The 21,331-nt window shown below is 44.6% G+C and overlaps 1 protein-coding gene and 1 pseudogene across 1 annotated transcript in view; both read right to left on the reverse strand.

The window, feature by feature from the left end:
* LOC100344963 (WW domain-containing adapter protein with coiled-coil) overlaps nucleotides 1-21,331 on the reverse strand; it is an 88,126-nt gene that overhangs the window by 13,948 nt on the left and 52,847 nt on the right. The gene's annotated exons all lie outside the window — the stretch shown is intronic.
* LOC149122821 (cyclin-K pseudogene) lies at nucleotides 15,903-17,001 on the reverse strand (annotated as a pseudogene).

Genomic DNA, 21,331 nt, shown 5'->3' on the forward strand with positions numbered 1-21,331 from the left:
TTCCTGGGGCCGGCTCTGTGGCACAGGGGTAAAGCCGCTGCATGCCATGCTGGCATCCCAATTAGGTGCCAGTTCAAATCCCGACTACTCCATTTCTGATCCAGCTCTCTGCTATGGCCTGGGACAACAGCAGCAGATGGCCCCTAGTGCTTGGGCCCCTGCACCCACATGGGAGACCTGGAGGAAGCTCCAGGCTCCTGGCTTCACATCAGCCAGCTCTAGTCAGTGTGGCCAACTGGGGAGTGAACCAGAAGACTTTTCTCTCTCTTTCAAGTAAATAAATCATAAATTAAAAAAAGGTTTCTTTAATTAGCATCAAATAATACCCAATGTTTTCTACAGTTTTTTTGTGTCATAGTTGTTTCTCATGCGTGCCTGTTCAAAATGCCACCTCTAAGAAGTTGATCAAATACTATTTAGTTTAACTTACCAAGATTAAATTCCTCCACAAATATATACTCAGTTATTTAACAAATATTGGAGTAATTTTATAAATTTTTAAAGAAAATCTTAGATCTATGATACAATTTCTACTTTTCAGGCATAAAAAATATTTTACAGATTCACAGCTAAATTACAGATAAGAAAAAACTAGTAATATGACCACTAGAAGATGAATTTATATACAACTCAAAGAAATGAGATAAATTTCAGTATGCTGACAATAAGAAAAAGCCAATTTTATTGAATGACATGAACCCCATTAAGTAGCTCAAATGGGGCCAGCACTGTGGCATAGCAGGTACAGTCACTTCCTGCAGCGTGAGCATCCCACATGGACACCAGTTTGAGTCCTGGCTGCTCCATTTTTGATCCAACTCTCTACTATGGCCTGGGAAAGAAACAGAAGATGGCCCAAGTCCTCAGGCCCCTGCACCTGTGTGGGAAAGCCAGAAGAAGCTCCTGGCTCCTCATGGCCATTGTAGCCATTCATGGAGTAAAACAGTGGATGGAAGACACCCCCCACCCCTGCTTCCACCTCTATTTGTAACTCTACCTTTCAAATGAATAAATGAATCTTTTAAAAAACAAAACTCAAAAACACAAGTGACAGGTTGATTATGCACATATAATATATTATACACGAGGTCTACTGATTTCTCATATGGTTAAAATCTAGGAATTCACTCTATTTTAGTGGTTATTCTTAATCAATGAAAACCTGGGGTCGGCACTGTGGTGCAGCGGGTCAAATGTAATTCAACTCAAAGAAAAAAAAAGATGAAGGTATTTTGGTAAAACTAGAATAAACTAACATTCTTATGAGAATCCAAATCTAGGCAGTTGTTTTATAGGAAGCATGGTGTAAGGTAGGCAGGCAGCAGATCTTCAGACTCCAGCCAGCAGGAAAGGCAGATAGTCCCCTGAATGACATGACAATACTAAGCTAAATGAAAAATCAGGCCAACTTTTTGAATTAAAATTACAACTTCTATTTGGTAAAACAATTTTTGAGATAACACACCTGAACCTTTTAGTAAAGGTTTGAAGTCTACCTACCAAATTGATGTGATTATACGAACGGAAGGGCAAAGTGATTATTCCCCCTGACCGTGAGGGCAGAGTAACGTGGCAGCAGTGACAATTTCCCAGAGCAGTACCTGGAGAAGTGCTACAACACAACACTCCTTTGAAACCTCCCATTTTTTCTTTGAATCTCATGTGAATTTATTAGAATCCATGAAGGACTTGTTTTAGAAACAAAAGCAAAGGTTTCATATTCTTATTAAAATGCAGAATCTAAGTGATTTTTGGATAGTAGCAAAGAAAAACAGAACACAAAACTTGAATTCAGAATTTCAGTCCCAAATCCGAGGGCACAAAGGAAGACAAAATATACAAGCCAGCCCCATAATTCTTTATATAAAACTAGCAAAATTCGATAGTAAGAATTACATAAAGTAATCTTAAGAGATTATTTCTAAATTGACTTTAAAAAGCCCTTACTTCAATCACTGAAATGATAAATGTTTGAACATTTTAATAACTGATATTAATATTTTAACAACTGATACTGCAACTACATTAAAAGCAAACTCACAGAAAGCTGACAGCACAAGTGCGTCTTTTCTTTGCCCTCTATCGCATCTATCAAAACCAAGAACTGAAAAAAAAATGTAACCAAATCCAACAAGGGAGAAGTCACGGTACTGACAAGGGTTTCAAGAAAAATTAAGATCCATACTAAGTACAGGGAAGTACTAAATTCCAATTCCTGTCAAGTCTACATATTTTGAACACTTAACCCAGACCCAAGAGAGGAAAGATCACTTGCCCCATCAAATTGACTTTTTGGCCCACTAAGCTAGAGAAACTTAAACCTTTGCCCGGACCCCTACATGTGATCCATGGAAAGAGAATTTAGAATATAGTCAAAGTTTAAAGAAAGGCTAACCTCTGCACTTTATCACTCTCTTTTCCAAGTACATGCTTTTCACACCTTTCTCTAGTGTCCGGGGGACAGACACTAGAATCATCGAAGGCTGGCCAGCGCCGCGGCTCACTAGGCTAATCCTCTGCCTGTGGCATCGGCACACCAGTTCTAGTCCCATTCGGTGCGCCGGATTCTGTCCTGGTTGCTCCTCTTCCAGGCCAGCTCTCTGCTGTGGCCAGGGAGTGCAGTGGAGGATGGCCCAAGTGCTTGGGCCCTGCACCCCATGGGAGACCAGGAGAAGCACCTGACTCCTGGCTTCGGATCAGCATGATGCACCGGCTGCAGCGTGCAGGCTGCAGTGGCCATTGGAGGGTGAACCAACGGCAAAAGGAAGACCTTTCTCTCTGTCTCTCTCTCTCACTGTTCACTCTGCCTGTCAAAAAAAAATCATTGAAGACAAAGTATTCACACCAGTCACCCAACTCTAAGTCTACCATACATGTACCGGAGTGAATGACACTTAGACAAGCACCAGCAAGCTTCCCACACACAGCAGGCACACACCCAAGTGGGGGTATACAGCACAAAACAGGTGAAAAAAGAATCTCAGGAACTCAAGAACTTTTTAAACAAATTCAGAGAACACAGACTGCATGAACTGAAACAAAAAGGTAAGACAAGGCAAAAAGTGCGTGAGGGTGGCTAGAATAAGGGGAATTTAAAATATGACGTTAAATTAAAAATTACATTAAAAGTAATAAGACGTGGGGGTGGTACTATGGCAGAGTAGGTGAAGCCACTGCCTGCAGTGCTGACATCCCACATGGGCACCAATTCGAGTCTCAGCTGTTCCTGGCTTCGGATAGGCCCAGCTCTGGCCACTGCCATTTGGGGAGTGAACCAGTAGATGGGAGACCTCTCTCTGCTTCTGTCTCTTTGAAACTCTGCCTTTCAAATAAATAAATATTTAAAAAGTAATAAAACATTAACCACAAGGGACAGAAAACAGAAGTATCACAAAGCAAATAAGCAAAAAAGACAAAGAGGAAAGCTCTTGGAGAGAAGATGCTACATATGAATGATGAGGCCAATATACACAAAACTAGACGTCCTGAAAGAGAAAGTAGAGAGGAATCTCAAGAGTATAATAAAGTCAAACTTCCCTGAAATACAAGAAGATCTGAATCTACACACCGAAGGAAGCTCACCATATACCAGGAAAGAGTAATACCCAATAAAATTGTACTTATTCTTTTTTTTTTTTTTGACAGGCAGAGTGGACAGTGAGAGAGAGACAGAGAGAAAGGTCTTCCTTTGCCGTTGGTTCACCCTCCAATGGCCGCCACAGCCGGCGTGCTGCGGCCGGCACACTGCGCCTATCCGAAGGCAGGAGCCAGGTACTTATCCTGGTCTCCCATGGGGTGCAGGGCCCAAGGACTTGGGCCATCCTCCACTGCACTCCCTGGCCACAGCAGAGAACTGGCCTGGAAGAGGGTCAACCGGGACAGAATCCGGTGCCCCGACCGGGACTAGAACCCGGTGTGCCGGCGCCGCAAGGTGGAGGATTAGCCTAGTGAGCCACGGCGCCGGCCCAAATTGTACTTATTCTTATACCCTAGGGAAGTTGCTGGATTTTATACAAAAATTCTAAAAACATCCAGGCAGAAGTATGCTGGAGAACAAGGAATAATGTCCTTTCTATGTGAAGAGAGGAAAAGGAGTAGTACTCAGTTACCCTTCCAGTCAGTATGTCCTATTCCTAATAATACAAATGTCTTCCACTGGCATATTGTTAAATAATTACAGTATGTTATACCATGGAATACTACACAGCAATAAAACAGGAATGAGTTACTGAAACTTGCAGTCAGACTTACCCTGAATCCCATTCTCCCTCACTTCAGTCAGCCTCCGCCCTTTCCCAGTCACCTTGCCTCCTAGTTACAACACTGACAGCTCATGTCAATGAACCTCACAGGGCACTTCTCCACTGCTTTTCCTTAGTTTTCCTTCTTTCCTTCTGGATTTGATGTCATTTCAGAAAGCAAGCTTCTAGTTCAAAGAGTTTACTCAGATTCTCCTTGAAGATACAGGATACTGAGTGCTACAGTCATTAAACTGCCATCAATTTGAAGAAAGATAAAGAAATAAAACCTGGAGATACGTTTCCATCAGGACATGCCAAGTACAAAACTCCCAAATTAACCAGTGTTGCACAACTCATCATTTTAAGGATTAAATTTTATATTTTTAGAAGGAAGTTTTTAGGCAATAAAGGGCTTTGCTTTAGCCAATAAGCAATGGACATTTACACTTCTCCTACTTTCTACTTTTATTCCAAAATCCTACTTGTTCTACCTCCTACACCATTAACCTTGGTATAAGCCAAAATTAAGACATGATTACTAGGTTCCATACTAGTAAGCACCCCAAGTAAAGGAAGAAGAACCCAATTACTTGAAAAGAGCAACACCAAAAGAGTAATAAGATTCTTTGTGCCCAAATCCAAATATATTTCTTTATTCAAACAGCCATCATAAAATAAATTACAAGTTTTGGCTTCCCTTGTATCTGCTAGAAATTGTTAGATTTTAGACACGTTATTTACTACCAAAACAAATCTTAGAAATGTGAGCAAAATACTTATTTTACTATTCAAAAATGAGGAACTCCTTTTTTCCAATGAGCTCAAGACCACAGAGTCAAGTGGGAAACAGCGGCTAGAGTCCTTGCCCTTACTATTATCTCCACTGCATCACAAGGCCAATCAACGTATTACCAGTTATGCAACATCTAGTATTTGGCTATAGGACAGCTACAGTATAGTTATTTAACCTCTTTCAAAAAGGCATAGGGAGTCAGCCACAACCTGCCAGATGAGACCCCTGCATCCCACACTCACGATGAGTCCCAACTCCCAACTCCAACTTCCTAGGAGGTGACTGGGGTCCTGCCACCCAAGGGGAAGACCTGGAGCACATTCCAAGCTGCTGTTCAACATTTTCCCAGTCCTGGCCATTGGTGAGCACTTGTGGAGTCAACCACATATGGATGTTGTCCCCATGTCACAGAATGAAAAGCCTAAGTTAACACCACTTTTTGCTACCTTTATCTCTCAAAGGTATATTAACATTTTTTAAAAGCTTGATTTTTCAAAAAAATTTCAGAAACCATTTACTCATTAATTACTGTATTTTTCCAAATGGATTACATGCATTAAGAACCTGACCAAAGATCACGCTGTCAAATGATCAAACCATTTGACAAAAATCAAAATTTCTATTACTGCCACCTGCCCTTAAGTAACTAAGAATAAAACATCTAGAAGCTGTGCTATTAACTCATCTCACCTGTCCACAGCACAACACATCCCTGCCCCCTACCTCACCACCCAGAACCTGAGGAACCTACACTGCTTCTACCATCTCAGCCAGAAAAACTTTAAAAAGTTCATTAAACCTTGTTTCTCTGCATGAAATCCCACTAAACTTGATACTCACCTCTTAACAGAAAATGTTTTAGACCATTAAAAGAAATTTAAAGGTAAATGTTTCATTTTTGGTTAAATCTTTAACAAAGACAAGTCAGTTAAAATGAATTTTCAGTAACTACAAAGTAAAAACAAAATATCAAATTTAAAGGAGTGACAAACAACAAAACTAGGACAATTCTGGGAAAGGAAGCATCAGAAGGCAATGAGGTTAAGAAAGTAATACAAAAGAGCCAGCACTGTAGCACAGCATGTTATGCCACTGCCTGCAGCGCCAGCATCCCATATGGGTGCCAGTTCAAGTCCTGGCTGCTCCACTTCCAATCTAGCTCCCTGCTAATGTGCCTGGGACAGCAGCAAAAGATGGCCCAAGTCCTTGGGCCCCTGCACCCACTTGGGAGACCCAGAGGAAGCTCCTGGCTCCTAGCTACAAATCGGCCCAGCATCGGCCATTGCTGCTATTTAGGGAGTGAACCAGCGGATCAAAGAGCTCTACCTCTGCCTCTCAAATCTTTTCAAAAATAAATACAACAGGAAGTGGTACACCTTATCTGTAATGTTTAATTTCTTAAACTGGATGGGGACCAATACCTATTTCTGGAGAGCTACAGTTGGTCATCACCTCGCAATACTGTTCTTTTAACTGGCATTCACTGTTTCATGTCATGGGAGAATATAAACTAAAAAAGAAAAAGAAATCCTTCCAAAACGAAATATTGGGGAGCAGCATTGTGGCACAGTGTGTTGGGTGGGCTGTCTGCTACCTGTGATGCCAGCATCCCATATGAAAACCAGTTCAAGTCCCAGCTCCTCTACTTCAAATCCAGCTCTCTGCGAAGGCGTCTGAGAAGATGACCCAAGTACATAGGCCTTTACCATCCACACAGGAGACCTGTATGGAGTTCCAGGCTCCTGGCTTCGGACTGGTCCAGCTCTGACTATAGGAGCCATTTGGGGAGTGAACCAGCAGATGGAAGATCCCTCTCTCTGTCTTTCCTTCTAACTTTGCCTTGCAAATAAATCTTTAAAAAAATTTTTTAAACTGGTATTTTCCCTCCTGCTCCTAACAGTGACCCACAAGGCCTTTCTACAGCACACCCATGGCACCAAAGGCAGCACTACGAAACACCAAGGAGACAGGCATTTACCAACTATAACCTTTTTTTTTTTTTTTGACAGGCAGAGTGGACAGTGAGAGAGAGAGAGAGAGACAGAGAGAAAGGTCTTCCTTTTCCGTTGGTTCACCCCCACAATGGCCGCTGCGGCCGGCGCACTGCGCTGATCCAAAGCCAGGAGCCAGGTGCTTCCTCCTGGTCTCCCATGCGGGTGCAGGGACCCAAGCACTTGGGCCATCCTCTACTGCACTCCTGGGCCACAGCAGAGAGCTGGACTGGAAGAGGAGCAACCAGGACAGAACCAGCGCCCCGACCAAGAATAGAATCCAGTGTGCCAGCGCCACAGGCGGAGGATTAGCCTACTGAGCTGCGGCGCCGGCCCCAACTATAACCTTGAATAAGCTTTCCCACGTGTAACTTTAAAATGGTGCTTATCTTTAATGGGGTTGAGTTCTCCAGCTATAATTAAGTAAATGGCAAATAATCATCAGCACATACACTATAATAGTAAACAGCCGCCTTCTTATTATCAACAAACTGTTAATGCTCCAGTCTAAGGCCAACCCTTTAATTGTGTACTAAGTCTCAGTGACATTTCTCCAGCAACTGCGCCCCCTCCTGCCAACCCAGCAACTTCTCTTCAGGATCTGCTCCATCAGCACGTGAGTATGCTGACAGCAGTTGCCATAAAAAAGAAAAACACAAGGAACGCTTTTCTTTAATCCACATACCACTGCAGCCATAGCATTCTTCTCCATTCCCCTTTTGAAACAAACTTCAACAGTTTACGACGTCCATAGGTACTGCTCCCATCCTACTCACCTGGCCACATCTCAGTCTCTTGCTAGTCTCTCTTCACAGCCCTAACCTTGAACACCTGAAGTAACACAGGGATGATTAATCCCCAGCTCACTCTCTTTTCTCTCTACAGAAGAGGCAGACAAGGCTTACACTAGCCAATCCTGGTCACTCATTTACATACTACCCAAGGCTGCTTTTGCACTAAACTGGCTGAGTGTTCCTCAACTTAATGATGGTGTGAAAGCAGTAAGCGTGGCCAGCATTGTGGCATAGCAGGTTATTCTCCACCAGCATCCCAAATGGGCAATGGTTCGAGTCCCAGCTGCTCCAATTCCAATCCACCTCCCTGCTAACATGCGTGGGAAAGCAGTAGAAGTACTTGGGTCCCTGCACCCACTTGGGAGGTCCAGAAGTTCCTGGCTCCTGGCTTTGGATTGGCCCAGCTCCGGCCGATGCAGCCATTTGAGGAATGAACCAGTGGATGGAAGACCTTTCTCTTTGTCTCTCCTGCTCTCTATATCCTGTAACTCTGCCTCTCAAATAAAATCTTAAAAAAAAAAAGACATCGTGGGGCAGGAGCCGTGGCTCACTTGGTTAATCCTCCACCTGTGGTGCTGGCATCCCGTATAGGCGCTGGGTTCTAGTCCCAGCTGCTCCTCTTCCAGTCCAGCTCTCTGCTGTGGCCCAGGAGGGTGGCCTGAGTGATTGGGTGCCTGCACCCGCATAGGAGACCAGGAGGAAGCACCTGGCTCCAGATTGGCACAGTGCTGGCCATAGCGGCTATTTGGGGAGTGAACCAACGGAAGGAAGACCTTTCTCTGTCTCTGTCAAATAAATATATATAAAAAAATGACATTGTGTACTTCAAAAATACATACAATTAAGGTTAATTTTATTTGCTGGTTTCCTCCTCAAATGCATGCAACAGCCAGGGCTGGGCCAGGTCAAAGCTGGAAACTCAATCTAGAACTTTCAAATGAGTAGCAGGAGCACAACAACTTGAACCATGGCCTGCTGTCTGCTATTATCCTCATTAGCAGGAATTTGGAATTGAGAGACAGCTGAGAACTGAACCCAGGTATTCCAATACTGGATACAGGTGTCTCAACCACTAGGCAAAATGCCCACCAGTAAGTAGTATTTTCCTCACATGTGTCAAAAAAATCTATCCAAAGAAACTTTTCTGAATTCCAGGGCCACTTTAAAACTGTTTTCATTTCTGATTACAGTTGTTTTTTCAAAGAAAAGCTCCTTTCTACATCCAATGAGAACACTACACAATGTTAATAGTTTTAACTTTACTACACTGCCTCACTAGTGGATTTCTACTGGTACAGAAAATGCATGAAATTATGTCTAACAGTTTATTAGTGAACTAAACAAGGTATTCAGGTTCATTTCAGAAACCCTGACATAAGAACCCAAGTCAGAGTATAAGCACCGATAGTACCTGTTTTTATCAGAAAAAAAACGTTTGGGGCCAGCTCTACGGCACAGTGGGTTAAAGCCCTGGCCTCTAGGGCCAGCATCTTATATGGGCATCAGTTTGAATCCTGGCTGTTCCACTTCTGATCCAGCTCCCTGCTAATGCACCTAGGAAAGCAGTGGAGGATGGCTCAAGTGCTTGGACCCCTGCACCCATGTGAGAGACCCGAAGAAGCTCCTAGCACCTGGCTTTGGATCAGCCCAGCCCTGTCTGTTGTGGCCATAGGGGAGTGAATCAGAATGAAAGACCTCCAACTCTTTCAAATAAGTAAATAAACCTTTAACAATAAAAAAAGAGTCAAATTAAGCAATTTTGACATAACCATCACGCTTCCAATGGTTTTTTTCCTCCAAAGTAGAAAGCAATGCTAAACTCTACATAGAACCTCAACAGACCCCAAATATGCAAAGCGATTTTGAGAAAGAACAAAGGTACAGGAGTCACATTCAGTGATTTAAAATTCTATTGGAAGGGGCTGGTGCTGTGGTGTAGCGGGTAAAGCCAATGCCTGTGCTGCCGGCTCGAGAACCAGCTGCCCCACTTTGATCCAGCTCTCCGCTATGGCTTAGGAAAGCAGTAGAGAATGACCCAAGAGCTTGGGCCACTGAAGCCACGTGGAAAACCCAGATGAATCTCCTGCTTTGGCCTGGCCCAGGCCCAGCCGTAGCAGCCACTGAGGAGTGAAACAGCGGATGGAAGATCTCTCTGTTCCTCTCTTTCAAGTAAATAAAATAAATCTTTAAGAAAAAAAAAAATTCAAAGTAAGCCATCTTGACATAACCATAAGCTTCCAATGGTATCTTCCCCACAAAACAGAAAGCAATACTAAATTCTGCATAGAACCTTGAAAGACTCCAAATAACGAAAGCAATTTTGAGAAAGGAATCATACTCTGGTTTAAAATTCCACTAAGAGGAACCAACACTGGGGCATACCCGCCACTTGCAGTGCTGGCATCCCATAGGGGTGCGGGTTTGAATCCCGGCTGCTTCACTTCCAATCTAGCTCCCTGCTAATGGCCTGGGAAAAGCAGCAGAGGATGGCCCAAGTCCTTGGGCCCCTGTACCCACATGGGAGGCCTAGAAGAAGCTCCAGGCTCCTGGCCTCAGACTGGCCGGCTCTGGCCACTGAGGCCATTTAGGGAGAGGAGTGAACTGGCGTATGGAATACCTCTTTTTCTGCCTCTGCCTCTCTGTAACTCTTCAAGTAAAAAAGAAAAAAAATCTTAAAAAATTCTATTAGAGGGATGGGCGCATGGTGCTATGGATGGTTAGATGAATGGTTGCCACTTGGGATATCTGAATCCTACATCAGACAATCAGAGAGCCCGTTTCAAGTACTGGCTACTTAGTAGTGTCAACCCAGTTTCCTACTATTGGACACCTTGGGAGGCAGCAGATGATGGCTCAAGTACTTTGCTTCCTGCAACTTACGTGAGAAACCTGGACTGAGGTCTGGGGTCCTGGCCCAGCCTGGCTGTTTTGGGCATTTATGGAGTGAACCAGCAGATGGATGCTATCTTGATCTCTCCCGCTTTTCAAATATAATAGAATTTAAAACTACAACTATGTGATAAAGTTACAGTAATTAAAACAGTATAGTGGGGCCAGGATTGTGGCACAGTGGGTTAAAGCCCTGGCCTGAAGTGCCGGCATCCCATATGGGTGCCGATTCTAGTCCTGGCTGCCTCTCTTCCATTCCAGCTCTCTGCTATGGCCTGGGAAAGCAGTAGAAGATGGCCCAAGGGCTGGGGCCCCTACACCCATGTGGCAGACCCAGAGGAGGTTCCTGGCTACTGGCATTGGATCGGTGCAGCTCCGGCCATTGATGCCACTTGGGGGAGTGGATCAGCAGAAGGAAGACCTTTCTCTCTCTCTCTCTCCCCCTCTGTCTGTAACTCTACCTCTCAAATAAATAAAATCTTAAAAACAAAAGTGTGAAACTGATCTTCTGTATATATAGAAAATCGAAAATTATTCTTGATATGAATGGAAGGGGAGAGAGAGTGGGAAAGGGGAGGGTTGCGGGTGGGAGGGAAGTCATGGGGTGGGGAGCCAATGCAGTCCATAAGCTGTACTTTGGAAATCTATATTCATTAAATAAAAGTTAAAAAAAAACAGTATGGTATTATAGAAATAAGATACATAAGGCCGGCGCCGCGGTTCACTAGGCAAATCCTCCACCTTGCGGCACTGGCACACCGGGTTCTAGTCCTGGTCGGGGCACCGGATTCTGTCCCGGTTGCCCCTCTTCCAGGCCAGCTCTCTGCTGTGGCCAGGGAGTGCAGTGGAGGATGGCCCAAGTCCTTGGGCCCTGCACCCCATGGGAGACCAGGATAAGTACCTGGCTCCTGCCATCGGATCAGCGCGGTGCGCCGGCCGCAGCGCATCTGCTGTGGCAGCCATTGGAGGGTGAACCAATGGCAAAGGAAGACCTTTCTCTCTCTCTCTCTCACTGTCCACTCTGCCTGTCAAAAAATAAAAAATTAAAAATTAAAAAAAGAAATAAGATACACAGAATAAAGGAACAGGAGAGTCTAGAAATTAACCCATGAATATATGGTCAACTAACCCTTGCCAAGAATATCAAGCATATACAGCTGGGAAAGGAAATGTTCTTCAATAAACAGTGATGGGAAACTGGACAGCCACATGCAGGGTGTCTTACACCATAGTAGAAAGTAATTCAAGGCTGGCGCCATGGCTCACTAGGCTAATCCTCCACCTGCAGTGCTGTCACCCCAGTCAGGGCGCCAGATTCTGTCCCGGTTGCTCCTCTTCCAGGCCAGCTCTCTGCTGTGGCCCGGGGCAGGGGGCAGTGGAGGATGGCCCAAGTGCTTGGGTCCCTGCACCCACATGGGAGACCAGGAGGAAGCACCTGGCTCCTGGCTTCGGATCGGCAGTGTGCCAGCTGCAGTGCGCCGGCTGCAGCGGCCTTTGTAGGGTGAACCAACGGAAGGAAGACCTCTTCTGTCTCTCACTGTCTAATTCTGCCTGTCAAAAAAAAAAAAGTAATTCAAAATGGATTAAAACTTGAAGTTTAAGGTCTGAAATTGCAAAGCACCTAGAAGACTACCCAAGGATAAAGCTCCCTGACACTGGTATCAGCAGTAATTTTGTACACCTGATATCAAAAACACCGGCAGGACCAGCATTGTGGTGTGTCAGGCAAAGCCGTGAAGTGTGATGCAGGCATCCCATGAGGGTGTAGGTTCCTGTCCCAGCTGCTCCATTTCCAACCCAGCTCCCTGCTAATGGCCTGAGAAAAATCAGTGGAGGATGGACCAAGTGCTTGGGCCCCTGCACCCACATGATAGTCCTGGAACAATCTCCTGGCTTTGGCCTTGCCTAGCCCGGGCCATTGTAGCCACCTGGGGAGTGAACCAGCAGACAGAAGATGTCTACTCTTTGTCTCTCCTGCTGCAGTCTGACTCTTTCAAATAAACAAATCTTAAAAAAAAAAGGTAGCTCAGGCAACAAGAACAAAAATCTGTAACAAACTATAAAAAGCTTTTGTGCAGCAAAGGAAACAAAAAAATGGCAACCTACAAAACAAAGAATTATCTATAAGCCATGTATCTGACAAAGTATTAATATCCAGAATATGTAAGGTACTTGATAACTTCACAAGGAAAAAGAAAAATAAGTCAATTAAAAATTCGGCGAGACAACCCAACACATTTTCCAAGAAGACATACAAGAGAACAACAGATCACAACAAGACCACAGCATCCATAATCATTAGAGAAAAAAACCAATACCACAATAATCTACTACCTCACAACTGTTAGGATGGCTGAAATGAAAATAAGACAAGTGTGGGAAAGGCAGGGGGAAAAGGGAGCCCTTGTAAACTACAGGTGGAAATGTAAACTGGTATAGCTATTATGGACATCAGTATTCAGGTGTCTCAAAAAATTAAAAATCGAACTACTATATGATCCAGTAATCTCATTTATATGCATATATACAAAGGAAGTAAGTATGCCTAAGAGATGTCTATGCTCCCATTGCTCATTGCAATTCATAACTATTCAGAACAGCCAAGATACAGAAACAAACCAAGTATTAAAGAACAAAAAAAGTGTACGCACACACACACACACGCACACACACACACACGGAACATTAAGTCACACAAAGAGAGATCCTGTCGTTTGCAACATTGATGAGCCCAGAGGGCATTATTATGCTAAGTGGAATAAGACAGAAAAGACAAACACTGTATGATCTCACTTATATGTGGAATCTGAACTACACAAAACAAAGGTGGTTGCCAAGTGTTGAGGAAGATACAGGAGGATGCTGGTCAAAGAATACAAACTTTCAGTTTTAAGAAAAACAAGTTCTGGTGGGGCAGAATGCCCGACTCCAGTTCCAGCTACTCTGTTCTTCAGATCTGGCTTCCTTCTAATGCAATGAAAGGCAATGTATGTGGGTCCAAATATCTGGGTTCCTGGCCCCCATGTGGTAGACCTGGTGTCAGTCAGCCTGGCCTAGCCCTGGTTGTTGCCAGCATTTGGGGAGTGAAGCAGCAGATGGAAGATTCATCTCTTTCCCACAATGTTCATGTATTTCAAGTCATCACAATGTGCATCTCAAATACATTCCATCTCGAAATTTTTAAAAAGGGAACTATAGCTACTATTACAAACAAGGAAGAAAAAATGTGATCTCAGTAACAAAACCAAGTAGTTACCAGCCCCCCCCCCCCAATTTGATTTAGCAGCCATTTCAGGAATGTAATCAGCATGCCATTACCAATCTCAAATGTTTAAGACAAATCTCCACTTACTACTGGTATACACTGAATGGACTAAAAGAACAAACTTCCCATTTATCAAAAGGACTACTAGCAGGAAAAACACAGCATTCCTAAACACGAAATAGTCCATTCATAGCCAGGCTAATGTACAACAGTTCACCATTACTGTGACAAACTGAGGAGTTGTGATAGCCAAGCCCCCAACAGAAAAGAGACATTTCCCTAGAAAGCAGAGGTTTATAGAAGTATTTGGAATTTTGTATAAATGTTCTGGTGGTTTTAATCCAACAGTATTCTCAAGGTTCTTCAGTTTTAACTCCCATGTGGTTACAATGTCACAAGGAGTTAAAAGGTCTACCTACTGGGAACTCCAAGTGAGTTTTATTCAGTCCCCAAATGTTACATTTGCTTTAAGAAAAAAAAAAAAAGATGCAGTCAGCCCTCCATATCCATGAATTCCTACAACCAAAGATCCAAGCAACCACAAATCAAAAATATTTAAAGGGAGGGGTCAGTGCTGTGGCATAGCAGGTAGAGCTGCCACCTGCAGAGCTGGTATCCCATAATGGGTGCTGGTTTAAGTCCCAGATGTTCTACTCCCAAACCAGCTCCCTGCTAATGCACCTGGAACAGCAGAAGATGGCCTAATGCTTGGGCCCCTGTACCCACGTGGGAGACCCAGATGAGGCTCCTGGCTTCAGACAGGCTCAGTTCCAGCCACTGGGGAGTGAACCAGTGGATGGAAGACCCTCCTCCCCTTCTCTTTCTCTGCCTTCTGCGAAACTCTTTCGAGTAAATAAATACATCCAAAAAAATACTTGGAGGAAAATAGTGCACCTGTACAGAACACGCAGTTTTTTCCCCTTCATTATTCCTTAAATACAAACTATTTACCCAATATTTAGCTATGAGGCAGGATGCCCCTGGAGCTCATGGAGATCCCAGGCAAAAGGTCAGGGAGCCAACAGGGAGGCAGCCCCAGGGACATCTGAGTGCTGCTTAAAGAAAAGAAGGCAGGAAAGCAGAAGGACTGGTCAGGAAGGAAGCTGAAGATGATTGGCATCAGCAATGGGGAGGCTTTAGTCTGCATTTTAACAAACTACACAAGGGTGTGAGAAAAGTTCAGTCTGGGAGAAGAAAACTGGCAATTCAATTTGAGATGTTACAATAACCATAAAATGTCACCTGAGATAATCAAAGTGCTACATAATCCAGCCTGGGGATGCCAGGTTAGAGCAACTAATTCCCAACTGAAGCCAGAAAAACAGGAAATGAACTACCTGGACAGGAAAGAAATGTTACCATCTTCAAAGAGCTGAAGCACACAGGAGAGTTGGTCAAGTGGAAATGGATGCATCTGGCTCTGGCTCGGGCTCTGGCTCGGGATGTCTGTACCCAGTCTTAGAGGTAATGGGGAAACACAGGAAGACCGGTCCACAAGAGAGCATCCGTGCTTTTTCTTCTTTTTCACAAGCGATTTAGCTGGATAACTAAGTGAAAGACCCTCGTTTGTAACCAAGACAGAACTCACAGTATGTTGTTAGGTTCACACTTAAGGAAATTCACTCCTTACTGAAGCTGTTTATTGAGCCAATAGGGCTGGTGAGCACTTTACTCAGAAAGTAGCCCAGTACAGGCAAGACTCCCACAACGCTAGCAGGAACCCCTTGCAGACAGGCACTGCCCAAACCACACTGAAGCCCCTGTTCCCATCTCACGTGCAGAGCACCCCAATTTCGTCTGGGATACCCTCTTCCTTTCTATACTACAATTGTCAAGCATGACACAAGGTATCCTGCTGTTAACTGGCTTAACTAATCTTCAAGTTGATCAGAAAAACTCTGGTTAAAAACCAAGGAAAAAGGTGGCAAGTTATCTCATCCAGGCAGCTCATCCCAGCAGCTCCCAGAACAGACAGGATGCTGGGTGGGGGGACGGATTGGGGAACAGGTGGCTGTCCTCTAGGAGAGAACTGCAGGAGGTGGGCAGCTAGCCTGTGGCAGGCCCAGGCCTGGAGGCAGCTGCGGTGGGACTGCGTGAGTGGGGAGCAGGCATGGGGATGGGGTGGAAAGTTGGGGTTGTAGGTGGGCAGTAGCCAAGGGCTGAGGTAAAGAGGCTGGGAGGGCGGTAGCGCAGGTGAGCAGGTGGTCCTAGGCAGAGGGGAGATTGTGGGGAGACAGGTAGTGGAAGAAGGGGACAGGGACTGTAACAGGAGCTCTGGGTCTTCCATCATGGACAATAGGCTCTGGTAGCCCTATCCAGGCATGTAGGAGCTGGGGGTGGACATCCCCATAATGGAGCTGGAGGGAGGCAGGGGCATGGCGGGCTGGAAGAGGAATCTGGACTTTGGGGAGGCGCAGCCACCATGTCTGACAACTAAGCCTGTTCCAAGGTGGTATCAAGAGGCAGTTTTCTGGTCTGGAGGGGGGTGGGCTGGTGGCAAGGGCAGGTGAGCCGTCTCAGTTTGGGGATTTTAGGTGGCAATGGTCCTGCTTTGTTCTCTTTGGGAGAGACAACCACGGCTCGTGTAACCTGCCGGGGCTGCGAAGATTGGCTTCGTGGGCTGCTGCTGTGGAGCTGATGGCCGGGAGTCCTCCCACTGGGGCTGCCAGGTCTGGGAGCCTCGGTTATGCTTGTGGCCCTTGCAGTGTGGTCTGAAGAGATGGGGCCTGTGGTGAGAAAGCTGTTGTTTCCCCTTGGGAGTAAAGGTCCAGGATCTGGTGGCAGAGGTCTTCCAAAACATCCACAGGGACATCCTGAACAAAATGCTCTCACCATCAAGTCCAATCTTGTGTTTCCAGTTTGCACAAACTTCCTGAAAGATAGATGGCTGCAACTGCTATGACGTCTGGTTCCTACTGCAGTGACAAGGTGGTACAGAGTGTGTCACCTACAAAGGTCTACGGCATTAGAACCAGCTTCTGAATATGGCTTTTATTACTTTTGAGTTGCTCTGCATATCTGAATAGGAACTGGCATCTATGTTCTTCCTGTACGTCAGACTTTATGGTTCACAGTAAGATTCCCTCCAGAACCATTACCTCATCCTTCGGGTCATCTCCAAACAGACCAAACTGGACACCATTTAAGAAACTACAAGCTGTTTGATCTCACCCTTCTTGGCAGTACTGGTTCTCAGTGGCTGGGTCAAGTCCTCCCGTCTGAGCCAAGCCTTTCTTACCCAGTACTAACATGCTTCCCTGCAGCCCAGGTCTGCCACTTACTGAAGGGTTTACATTTTCTTCATTCTACTTCATTTACTGAAGTACACTTGTTCTTTCCAAAAGGTCTCTGAAAATGTTAAGACTCCCCTTGCTCAGGCATGCCCCTTGGCTAAGTCCCCTTGCACACTGTGGCCATCTAGGATGTACAATCTCTGATCTTAAAAGGTGTACTTGAAAGAGCCACAGAGAAGGGGGAGAGAAAGACAGAACTCCATGCAGGTCTCCCAGAGGTGGCAGAGACCCAGTTCTTGGGCCATCATCTACTGCCTTCCCAGGCACATTCGCAGGAAGCTGGATCAAAAGCAGAGCAACCAGGACCCAAAGCTGCACTCCAACATGGGAAGCCAGCAGCATCACGAGCAGTGGCTTTACTTGCTTTGCCACAGTACTGGCCTCCAAACATGTTTGCTTAAGACAGCACTGTAAAATATAAATTGCACTGCGTGCATTTTGTTCTATGGCACCATTAAACACCTGTGAGGTGAAAACCAGGAAGCATACACTTAAAAATACTCTGGAGGGGGCTGGCGCTTTGGCGCAGTGGGTAAAGCTGCTGCCCGCAGTGCCGGCATCCCAAATGGGTGCCGGTTCAAGCCCCAGCCGCTCCACTTCTGATCTGGTCTCTGGGAAAGCAGTACAAGATGGTCCAAGTCCTTGGGCCCCTGCACAACCAGGTGGGAGACCCAGAAGAAGCTCCTGGCTCCTGCAGCCAACTGGGAATGAACCAGCGGATAGAAGACCTCTCTTTCTCTCTGCCTCTACTCTGTGTAACTCTTTCAAATAAAGAAATCTTTCAAAAAATTCTGGAATGTGAAATTAGTGTTTTCATTTTTAATAAGTAAATCCATCACAAGCAGAAATTAGTACGTGTTCAGTAGTTTAACTTAAATGTTTCCCATACCCAGTACTGAGAGCTATTTCCTAGAACCCGCACTGTGGCACAGGCACGGCAGGTGAAGTCTCTGCCTGTGACACCGGCATCCCATATGGGCACCAGCTAGAGTTCTGGCTGCTCCACTTCTGATCCAGCTCCCTCTGCCTGAGAAAGCAGTGAAAGACGGCCCAAGTGCTTGGGCCCCTGCACCCATATGGGCGACCTGGAAGAAGATCCTGGCTCCTGGCTTCAGATCGGCCCACCTCCCGATGTTGCAGCCATTTGAGGAGTGGACCAGCACACGGAAGATCTCCGTCTTTCCCTCTCAAATAAAATATTCCTAACCTGATGCAGAAGACAAATACTGTAACTGGTAGACAACTTGAGAATAAACTGGAAGCTTTAATAACTAGGTGACAAACCACACTACTTTGTACATCCACAAAACCGATTAAAAAAAAAAAAAGACCACCAGCACGACTATGTTTATCATAGTTTTGAAAATACTTCAATTTCAACTCAACACACACACAATTATTTTTCCCATTTACTCTTTATAAACTGATAATAATACTCAACGAACCCTGGTGGGAAGTATTCCAAAGGGCCGCACACAAACAAAAGCCACCACACTTTATTCCTCCTCTGGCAGGACAGAGTCTTAAGTTACCACAGGTCAGAACTCACGGGAAGTATTTGAAAGCAAAAATTAAATATAGAAAGTAGGAGATTCTCCTATTTAGGTCTCAACCAACTTATTTGGAAAGGACTTGAGACTATCAAATTCAATGTCATTCTTTAGCAAAAAACAAGGAGAAAGCAGCAGTCAAATGACTGTATGATTTGCTCACACTGAGATCACTAATAATCAGCAAAACCACAACGTCCACATTGAGACCAATCTACTGCTCTTCCCACTTCATATTCTCACTTTGATTCTTTTACCAAAAACCATTGAAATAATACATCCAGACTTAGAAAGCATACTTTAGCAGACACTGAATCTAGTCAGTACTGAGCAGTCAAAGAATTCTGGCTATACGATTCCACTGTAGAGGAAATAAGACCACAGCCAGAACAAAGGAAGGAAAGGCGATTCCGACACTCACCCTGAAAGTGGCTGCTCCCAAATATCTGGGGAAGCAGCTGTGTGCCATACCTTGCCTAGGGAGGGAAGATGTCCTAAGCTCAGCTTCTGTAACTCCTGTCCTGCCCCAGGTATCTTTTATAAACATACCGGACCCAAATGATTCAAAGTGTAGTCCTGAGTCACGTAAGACCACAACTTAAACCCACCAATGCTCTAATGGTTAAGGTATGACGCAGATGAGCCTATAAATATTGTAAGAAACCTGGGTTAGGCCGGCGCCGTGGCTCACTAGGCTAATCCTCCACCTTGCAGCGCCGGCACACCGGGTTCTAGTCCCGGTCGGGGCGCCGGATTCTGTCCCGGTTGCCCCTCTTCCAGGCCAGCTCTCTGCTGTGGCCAGGGAGTGCAGTGGAGGATGGCCCAAGTGCTTGGGCCCTGCACCCCATGGGAGACCAGGAGAAGTACCTGGCTCCTGCCATCGGATCAGCGCGGTACGCCGGCCGCAGCACGCTGGCTGCAGCGGCCATTGGAGGGTGAACCAATGGCAAAGGAAGACCTTTCTCTCTGTGTCTCTCTCACTGTCCACTCTGCCTGTCAAAAAAAATTAAAAAAAAAAAAAAAAGAAACCTGGGTTAGATGCTCAGTTCTCAGAAAATGACTCCCACCGAGCTCGCTGGCGTTAATAAACTGCTTTCCATGCTCCACTGTCTCTGGTGTCTGTCTGAATGGAGTTTTCCCACCCCAAGTTTCTGTAACACAACATTTTTCAAGTTTTTATCTTGTAGGTCCTTAACATGATGTTCTGACATGTACCCAAAGTCCAATGAATGAAGTCTTGGAAATAGCACCACACAAAACAAACCAGAAGCCCCGGATGTACTTTCTGGCCTTCCTCCACGGACACCAAAATTATCTGGAAGGATTAGATAGGGGTAACCTCTAACACGAAGAAACACGGCTGACAAACCAAAACTGCAGGAGTACCCTGACCAAAACTGAGTATCTCCACCTGATCTTGATCAATTCCAAGCCAAAGCAGAGGGAAAGAAACCAAAATACACAGAATCCTAGAGTCTACAAAATCTCATGTGTTGTTAAATCGAAGGATGGCTTTTTAAAAACCACATACATTCTTAAGAATAAGCAGTACTAGGAAAAAATTAGTAACAATTTTTTAAAAGTAAACATTACAATATTCACTCAAGACAAATTCATCTTAAAGAATCCAAAATTCCAAATTTTTCAAAACACTGGTAAAGAAACAATTTCAGAGCCTATAATTTATTCATTCAAATATCTTCACTTCATTCTTTAGTCACTGAGAATAAGTTTTAATTATTACAAGCAATGAATAATCAGAAAATACAGGAAAATAAGACAGAAGTCAAGTGGCTTATATTGTTTCAGATCAAAAATAAGATGGGATTAAAGAGCTGGGTCTGATCTGCTAAGCAGCCTATGGCTTTTCAGCAAGATGAGAATTCGACCAAGCGACTATTTGGACTGGAACAGATAGCTCACATGGTTTCACAGCTTTGCTTTCAACACTCCTAAGTTCAAAGGTAAAATCTGCTCACATAATGGCTGCATTCTCCCTCCCCAACCCCTACAAAATGACCTTAGCTAACAGAGTCACTTATTAAAACAGCGATTCTGAAGGACAAAGGAAATGGAGACCTACACATGAGAACTTCTAGGGATGCACAAGTGGCTTGCACTGGGCTATACTTGGAAAAGGTCACCACTCACCACCACAAAATCCCCTATTATTCCATCTAATATACTATGGAAACTAAAACATTTAAGGAAAGCACAGTAAAAAATTAGCAAAAGTTTGAGATGTAGGATTTTAAATGATTTCATTCTTCAAGTATATACAGATCTTATAGGATTATAATAAAGCAACCAACACTAGTCTAACAAGTAAGGCTACTTAAGGGATTAGTCATAATAGTTTGCAATTAACACACCAACCATGTACACAATTTGTCAAGTTTATAAGCTAATTGATCATATATTTTCTTAGAAAGTCTGAATAAATTATGCACTTTGTAAGTTGTACAATACTAAAACAAGTAGCTAGAATTCATATAAAGATTTGCTCACTTATTTG

This window comes from Oryctolagus cuniculus, chromosome 13, assembly GCF_051225735.1.
Source record: "Oryctolagus cuniculus isolate XC-2025 breed Fujian yellow rabbit chromosome 13, ASM5122573v1, whole genome shotgun sequence".
Lineage (NCBI taxonomy): Eukaryota > Metazoa > Chordata > Mammalia > Lagomorpha > Leporidae > Oryctolagus > Oryctolagus cuniculus.